Below are 9342 nucleotides of genomic sequence, written 5' to 3'. Positions count from 1 at the left end.
ACTAAGCTTTTGAGGAGGAAAGAACTTGTCTAAGAAAGCCTTGACCAGCTTATCCCAAGAGTTCAGGCTATCCTTAGGTTGAGAGTCCAACCATATTCTAGCTCTGTCTCTTACAGCAAACGGGAAAAACATAAGCCTGTAGACCTCGGGATCAACCCCATTGGTCTTAACAGTATCACAGATCTGTAAGAATTCAGTTAAGAACTGAAAAGGATCTTCAGATGGAAGTCCATTAAACTTGCAGTTCTGTTGCATCAGAGAAACTAATTGAGGTTTAAGCTCAAAATTGTTTGCTCCAATGGCAGGGATTGAGATGCTTCTTCCATGTAAATTGGAATTAGGTGCAGTGAAGTCACCAAGTATCCTCCTTGCATTATTATTATTTTCTGCTGCCATCTCTTCTTCCTTTTCGAAAATTTCTATAAGGTTGTCTCTGGATTGTTGTATTTTAGCTTCTCTTAGTTTCCTCTTTAGAGTCCTTTCAGGTTCGGGATCAGCTTCAACAAGAATGTTCTTGTCCTTGCTCCTGCTCATATGAAAAAGAAGGGAACAGAAAATAATAACAGGGATCCTTTTTACCACAGTATAGAGGTTCCCTTGTGTGAGTAGAAGAAAAGAAGAAAAAGAATGAAGAAGAGAAGAATTCAAACTCAGAGGAGAAGAAGGGGTTCGAATTTTTTTGGGTGAGGAGAAGTGTTAGTAGATGAATAAATAAATAGAAGGAGATGAGAGATAAGGAAGGAATTCGAAAATTAAAAATAAAATTATTTTAAAATTAAATTTAAAATTCGAACATTAACAATTAAAATTAAATTAAAATTAAAACAATTAGTTAATTAAAATGAAATTTTGAAAAAGAGGGAAGAAATTTTCGAAAATTAGAGAGAGAGTTTGTTAGGTAGTTTTGAAAAAGATATGATTGAAACAAAAAGATATGATTGAAAAAGATTTGAAATTTATTTTTGAAAAAGATATGATTGAAATTGAAAAAGATATGATTGAAACAAAAAGATAAGAAAGATTAAATTTTGAAAAGATAGGAAGTTAGAAAAGATTTTGAAATTAATTTTGAAAAAGATATGATTGAAACTTAATTTGAAAAAGATTTGAAAAACGAATTTAAAAAGATTTGATTTTGAAAATTAAATTTGATTACTTGACTAACAAGAAACTAAAAAGATATGATTTAAAATTTAAAGATTGAACTTTTCTTACTAGGCAAGTAACAAACTTAAAAACTTTTTGAATCAATCACATTAATGTTTAGTATTAATTTCGAAAATATGAAATAAAAATAAGAAAAATATTTTGAAAATAATTTTTGAAATTTTCGAGAATCATAAAAGAAAAATGAAAAAGATTTGATTTTTGAAAAAGATTTGAAAAAGATAGAATTTTTAGATTGAAAATTTGATTTAACTCATAAAAACAACTAGATTTTAAAAATTTTTGAAAAAGTCAACTCAAATTTTCGAATTTGATGAGAAAAAAAAAGGGAAAGATATTTTTTTGATTTTTGAATTTTTTTATGATGTGAGAGAAAAACATAAAATTGACACAAAACATAAAAATTATGAATCAAAACAACTAATGAATACAAGAACACTATGAATGTTAAGATGAACACCAAGAACACTTTGAAGATCAAGATGAACATCAAGACTTATTTTTGAAAATTTTCATGAAAAGAAAAACATGCAAGACACCAAACTTAAGGATTTTTATTCTTTAGACATTAATAATTCAAGAATGCATATGAAAAACAAGAAAAGAAACAAAACAAGAAAATATGAAGATCAAACAAGAAGACTGGCCAAGAACAACTTGAAGATCATGAAGAATGCAATGTATGAAATTTTCGAAAATAATTTTTTAGAAAATTAAAAAGATGCAATTGACACCAAACTTAAAACTTGACTCTAGACTCAAACAAGAAACATAAAAAACTTGATGTGCGAAATCGTGATCATTCCTTCCCCAGCAATGGCGCCATAAACTTGGTGCGCAGAAATCGTGACGGTTCATTCCTTAGTAACGGCGCTAAAAACTTAGTACGCACGTTCATAATCTTAGTTCTTTGTCACAACTTCGCACAACTAACCAGCAAGTGCACTGGGTCGTTGGTGCACGAAATTGTGATCTCAGGCAACGGCGCCAAAAACTCTGTACGCACGTCTTAATAAATCGTTTTTCATTCACAACTTTGATACAACTAACCAGCAAGTGCACTGAGTCGTCCAAGTAATAAACCTTACGTGAGTAAGGGTCGATCCCACGGAGATTGTCGGCTTGAAGCAAGCTATGGTCACCTTGTAAATCTCAGTCAGGCGGATATTAAATGGTTATGGAGTTTTCGAAAATAATAGTAAATAAACAGAAAATAAAGATAGAAATACTTATGTATATCATTGGTGAGAATTTCAGATAAGCGTATAGAGATGCTTTCGTTCCTCTGACTCTCTGCTTTCCCGCTGTCTTCATCCAATCAGTCCTACTCCTTTCCATGGCTGGCTTTATGTAAGGACATCACCATTGTCAATGGCTACTTTTCATCCTCTCTGTGAAAATGGTCCGATGCGCTGTCACTGCATGGCTAATCATCTGGAGGCATCACCGTGGTCAATGGCTGGATCCCATCCTCTTGTCAAAATGGTCCAAATGCTCTGTCACAGCACGGCTAATCATCTGAGGTTCTCGATCATACTGGAATAGGATTCACCCTCCTTTTGCGTCTGTCACTACGCCCAGCACTCGCGAGTTTGAAGTTCGTCACAGCCATTCAATCCCAGAGTCCTACTCGGAATACCACAGACAAGGTTTAGACTTTTCGGACTCTCATGAATGCTGCCATCAATCTAGCTTATACCACAAAGATTCTGATTAAGAGATCCAAGAGATGCTCATTCAATCTAAGGTGGAACGGAAGTGGTTGTCAGGCACACGTTCGTGGGGGAATGATGATGATTGTCACATTCATCACATTCATATTGAAGTGCGAATGAATATCTTAGAAGCGGAATAAGTTGAATTGAATAGAAAAACAGTAGTACTTTGCATTAATTCATGAGGAACAGCAGAGCTCCACACCTTAATCTATGGAGTGTAGAAACTCTACCGTTGAAAAATACATAAGTGAACACAGGGTAAGCATGGCCGAGTGGCCAGCCTCCCATGGAGGTCTAGAGATCTAAAAATGATCAAAAGATGTCTAATACAATAGTAAAAAGTCCTATTTATACTAAACTAGCTACTAGGGTTTACAAAAGTAAGTAATTGATGCATAAATCCACTTCCGGGGCCCACTTGGTGTGTGCTTGGGCTGAGCTTTAGCTTTCCACGTGCAGAGGCTTCTTTTGGAGTTGAACGCCAAGTTGTAACGTGTTTTTGGCGTTCAACTCTGGTTCGTGACGTGTTTCTGGCGTTTAACTCCAGACTGCAGCGTAGAACTGGCGTTTAACGCCTTTTTGCGTCATCTAAACTTGACCAAAGTATACACTATTATATATTTCTGGAAAGCTCTGGATGTCTACTTTCTAACGCAATTAGAAGCGCGCCATTTTGAAGTCTGTAGCTCCAAAAAATCCACTTTGAGTGCAGGGAGGTCAGAATCCAACAGCATCAGCAGTCCTTCTTCAACCTCTGAATCTGATTTTTGCTCAAGTGCCTCAATTTCAGCCAGAAAATACCTGAAATTATAAAAAAACACACAGACTCATAGTAAAGTCTAAAAATGTGAATTTAACATAAAAACTAATAAAAACATCCCTAAAAGTAACTAGATCCTACTAAAAACATACTAAAAATAATGCCAAAAAGCGTATAAATTATCTGCTCATCACAACACCAAACTTAAATTGTTGCTTGTTCCCAAGCAACTGAATATCAAATAGGATAAAAAGAAGAGAATATACTATAAATTCCAAACTATCAATGAAACATAGCTCCGATCAGATGAGCGGGACTTGTAGCTTTTTGCCTCTTGAATAGTTTTGGCATCTCACTTTATCCATTGAAGTTCAGAATGATTGGCATCTATAGGAACTCAGAGTTCAGATAGTGTTATTGATTCTCCTAGTTCAGTATGTTGATTCTTGAACACAACTACTTTATGAGTCTTGGCCGTGGCCCTAAGCACTTTGTTTTCCAGTATTACCACCGGATACATAAATGCCACAGACACATAATTGGGTGAACCTTTTCAGATTGTGACTCAGCTTTGCTAAAGTCCCCAATTAGAGGTGTCCAGGGTTCTTAAGCACACTCTTTTTTTTTTTGCTTTGGACCTTGACTTTAAGCGCTCAGTCTCAAGTTTTCACTTGACACCTTCACGCCACAAGCACATGGTTAGGGACAGCTTGGTTTAGCCGCTTAGGCCAGGATTTTATTCCTTTAGGCCCTCCTATCCACTGATGCTCAAAGCCTTGGGATCCTTTTTGTTTACCCTTGCCTCTTGGTTTTAAGGGTTATTGGATTTTTGCTCTTGCCTTTTGGTTTTAAGAGCTTTTGGCTTTTTCTGCTTGCTTTTTCTTTTTCTATATTTTTTTCGCTATTTTTCTTTTTTTTTTTCTATTTTTTTCTGCAAGCTTTTTTATTCACTGCTTTTTCTTGCTTCAAGAATCATTTTTATGATTTTTCAAATTATCAAATAACATGTCTCCTTGTCATCATTCTTTCAAGAGCCAACATATTTAACATTCTTAAACAGCAACTTCAAAAGACATATGCACTGTTCAAGCATTCATTCAGAAAACAAGAAGCATTGTCACCACATCAACATAATTTAACTAAGTTCAAGGATAAATTCGAAACTCATGTACTTCTTGTTCTTTTGAATTAAAATATTTTTCATTTAAGAGAGGTGATGGATTCATAGGACATTCATAACTTTAGGACAAAGTTACTAACTACTAATGATCATGTAATAAGACACAAACATAGATAAGTACTTAACATAGAGAAAACAAAAAACAGAGAATTTAAGAACAAGGAATGAGTCCACCTTAGTGATGGTGGCATTTCCTTCTTGAGGAACCAATGATGTCCTTGAGCTCTTCTATGTCTCTTCCTTGTCTTTGTTGCTCCTCCCTCATTACTTTTTGATCTTCTCTAATTTTATGAAGGATGATGGAGTGCTCTTGATGTTCCACCCTTAGTTGTCCCATGTTGGAACTTAATTCTCCTAGGGAGGTGTTGATTTGCTCCCAATAGTTTTGTGGAGGAAGATGCATTTGAGGCATCTCCGGGATCTCATAGTGATGAGCTTCATGCGTTTCTTGAGATCCATGAATGGGCTCTCTTGCTTGCTCCATCCTTTTCTTAGTGATGGGCTTCTCTTCCTCAATGGGAATGTCTCCTTCTATGAAAGCTCCAGCTGAGTAACATAGATGGCAAATAAGATGAGGGAAAGCTAGCCTTGCCATGGGGGAGGACTTTTCGGCTATTTTGTAGAGTTCAAGGGAGATGACTTCATGAACTTCTACTTCCTCTCCAATCATGATGCTATGAATCATGATGGCCCGATCCACAGTAACTTCGGATCGGTTGCTAGTGGGGATGATGGAGCGTTGTATGAACTCTAAACATCCTCTAGCTACAGGCTTGAGGTCCAGTCTTCTTAGTTGAACCGGCTTGCCTTTGGAGTCAATCTTCCATTGAGCTCCTTCCATACATATGTCCATGAGGACTTGGTCCAACCTTTGATTAAAGTTGACCCTTCTAGTGTAGGGGCGTGCATCTCCTTGCATCATGGGCAAGTTAAACGCCAACCTCACATTTTCCGGACTAAAATCTAAGTATTTCCCCCGAACCATGGTGATATAATTCTTTGGGTTCGGGTTCTTACTTTGATCATGGTTCCTAGTGATGCATGCATTGGCATAGAACTCTTGAACCATTAGGATGCCGACTTGTTGGATGGGGTTTGTTAAAACTTCCCAACCTCTTCTTTGGATTTCATGTCGGATCTCTGGATACTCATTTCTCTTGAGCTTGAAAGGGACCTCGGGGATCACCTTCTTCTTGGCTACAACATCATAGAAGTGGTCTTGATGAGCTTTGGAGATGAATCTTTCCATCTCCCATGACTCGGAGGTGGAAGCTTTTGTCTTTCCTTTTCCTTTTCTAGAGGATTCTCCGGTCTTAGGTGCCATCAATGGTAATGGAAAAAAAAAAGCTATGCTTTTACCACACCAAACTTAGAATATTGCTCGCCCTCGAGCAAAAGAAGAAAGAATAGTAGAAGAAGAAGAAGAAAATATGGAGGGGAGGAGGGAGAGGTGTATTCGGCCAAGAAGGGGAAGAGAGGGTTGTGTTGTGTGAAAATGAGGAAGAATAGAGGGCTATATATAGGGAAGGGAGGAGGGGTAAGGTTCGGCCATAAGGGTGGGTTTTGGGTGGGAAATTGATTTTGAATTTTGAAGGTAGGTGGGGTTTATGAGGTAGGTTTATGGGGAAGAGTGGATGGATGTGAGTGGTGAAGTGGTGATAGGGAAGAGAGATTAAGGTGATTGGTGAAGGGTTTTGGGGAAGAGTGTTTATTGGGAAGAGATGATGAACATTGAGAAGAGGGAAGAGAGTGAGTGGTGGTAGGTAGGGATCCTGTGGGGTCTACAGATGCTGAGATGATCCTGTGGGATCCACAGATCTTGAGGTGCCAAGGAATTGCATCCCTGCACCCATTAGGCATGTAAAATGCCTTTGCATGCAATTCTGGCGTTTAAACGCCGAATTGATGCTTGTTCTAGGCGTTCAGCACCCAGATGCAGCATATTTCTGGCGTTGAACGCCAGCTAGATGCTTGTTTCTGGCGTTCAGCGCCAGCTCTTCTTCACTGTGCCTTTCTGGCGTCTGGACGCCAGGATGCTGCTTGTTTCTGGCGTTCAACGCCAGATCCATGCTCTGTTCTGGCATTGAACGCCAGCCAGATGCTCCTTACTGGCGTTTAAACGCCAGTAAGATCCTCCTCCAGGGTGTGATTTTTCTTCTGCTGTTTTTGATTCCGTTTTCAATTTTTATATTTATTTTGTGACTCCACATGATCATGAACCTATAAAGACATATAACTAATAAAAATATAATTAAATAAAAATTGGGTTGCCTCCCAACAAGCGTTTTTTTTAATGTCAATAGCTTGACAGTGGGCTCTCATGGAGCCTCACAGATGTTCAGAGCATTGTTGAGACTCTCCAACACCAAACTTAGAGTTTGGATATGGGAGTTCAACACCAAAATTAGAGTTTGGTTGTGGCCTCCCAACACCAAACTTAGAGTTTGACTGTGGGGGCTCTGTATGACTCTGTTTTGAGAGAAGCTTACTGTGCCTCTTTTCCATGTTTACAGAAGGATAACCTTGAGTTGTAAACACAAGGCAGTCCTCATTCAATTGAAGGACTTGTTCACCTCTGTTAACATCAATCACAACTCTTGCTGTGGCTAGGAAGGGTCTTCCAAGGATGATGGATTCATCCTCATCCTTCCCAGTATCTAGGATTATGAAATCAGCAGGGATGTAAAGGCCTTCAACCTTTACTAACATGTCCTCTACTTGTCCATAAGCCTATTTTCTGGAATTGTCTGCCATCTCTAATGAGATTTTAGCAGCTTGTACCTCAAAGATTCCCAGTTTCTCCATTACAGAGAGTGGCATGAGGTTTATTCCTGACCCCAGGTCACATAGAGCCTTCTCAAAGGTCATGGTGCCTATGGTACAAGGTATCAGGAACTTTCCAGGATACTGTTTCTTCTGAAGCAATCTCAGTTGATCCAATGCATCCAGTTCATTGGTGAACAGGAGGGGTTCATCTCTCCAAGTCTCATTACCAAATAAATTGGCATTCAGCTTCATGATTGCACCAAAGAACTTGGTAACTTGCTCTTCAGTAACATCCTCATTCTCTTCAGAAGAGGAATACTCATCAGAGCTCATGAAGGGCATAAGGAGGTTCAATGGAATCTCTATGGTCTCTAGATGAGTCTCAGATTCCTTTGGTTCCTCAAAGGGAAACTCCTTATTGATCACTGGACATCCCAGGATGTCTTCCTCTTTGGGATTCATGTCCTCCCCTTCCTCTTTGGATTCGGCCATGATGGTTATATCAATAGCCTTGCACTCTCCTTTTGGATTTTCTTCTGTATTGCTTAGGAGAGTACTAGGAGGGATTTCAGTGATCCTTTTACTCAGCTGGCCCACTTGTACTTCTAAATTTCTAATTGAGGACCTTGTTTTATTCATGAAACTTACAGTGGCCTTAGATAGATCAGAGACTAAGTTTGCTAAATTAGAGGTATTTTGTTCAGAGTTCTCTGTCTGTTGCTGAGTGGATGATGGAAAAGGTTTACTATTGTTAAACCTATTTCTTCCACCATTATTAAAGCCTTGTTGAGGCTTTTATTGATCCTTCCATGAGAGATTTGGGTGATTTCTCCATGAGGGATTATAGGTGTTTCCATATGGTTCACCCATGTAATTCACCTCTGCTATTGCAGGGTTCTCAGGATCATAAGCTTCTTCTTCAGAAGATGCCTCTTGAGTACTGTTGGATGCAGCTAGCATTCCATTCAGACTCTGAGAAATCATATTGACTTGCTGAGTCAATATTTTATTCTGAGCCAATATGGTATTCAGAGTATCAATTTCAAGAACTCCTTTCTTCTGAGGTGTCCCATTACTCACAGGATTCCTCTCAGAAGTGTACTGGTTATTAGCAACCATGTCAATGAGTTCTTGAGCTTCTGCAGGCGTTTTCTTTAGGTGAATGGATCCACCTGCAGAGGTATCCAATGACATCTTAGTTAATTCAGACAGACCATCATAGAATATATCCAGGATGGTCCATTCTGAAAGCATGTCAGAAGGACACTTTTTGGTCAGTTCCTTGTATCTCTCCCAAGCTTCATAGAGGGATTCACCTTCTTTCTGTCTGAAAGTTTGAACATCCACTCTAAGCTTACTCAGCTTTTGAGGAGGAAAGAACTTGGCTAAGAAAGCCTTGACCAGCTTATCCCAAGAGTTCAGGCTATCCTTAGGTTGAGAGTCCAACCATATTCTAGCTCTGTCTCTCACAGCAAAAGAGAAAAGCATGAGCCTGTAGACTTCAGGATCTACTCCATTAGTCTTAACAGTATCACAGATCTGCAAAAATTCAGTTAAGAACTGAAAAGAATCTTCAGATGGAAGTCCATGAAACTTGCAGTTTTGCTGCATCAGAGAAACTAATTGAGGTTTCAGCTCAAAATTGTTTGCTCCAATGGCAGGAATTGAGATGCTTCTTCCATGTAAATTGGAATTAGGTGCAGTGAAGTCACCAAGCATTCTCCTTGCATTATTATTATTTTTGGCTGCCA

General features: G+C 38.5%; 1 non-coding gene across 1 annotated transcript; it reads left to right on the top strand.

Moving 5' to 3' along the window:
- Window positions 1–8839: 8839 nt before the first annotated feature.
- On the top strand, window positions 8840–8947 carry LOC148563772 (small nucleolar RNA R71). Its single transcript, XR_015884394.1, has one exon. It is a non-coding gene; the product is annotated as a small nucleolar RNA R71 (small nucleolar RNA).
- Window positions 8948–9342: the final 395 nt, after the last annotated feature.

The sequence above is a fragment of the Arachis ipaensis genome, chromosome B5 (assembly GCF_059453495.1).
Source record: "Arachis ipaensis isolate K30076 ecotype BB chromosome B5, ASM5945349v1, whole genome shotgun sequence".
In the NCBI taxonomy this organism is placed as follows: domain Eukaryota; kingdom Viridiplantae; phylum Streptophyta; class Magnoliopsida; order Fabales; family Fabaceae; genus Arachis; species Arachis ipaensis.
This window is presented reverse-complemented; position numbering and strand designations above follow the sequence as displayed.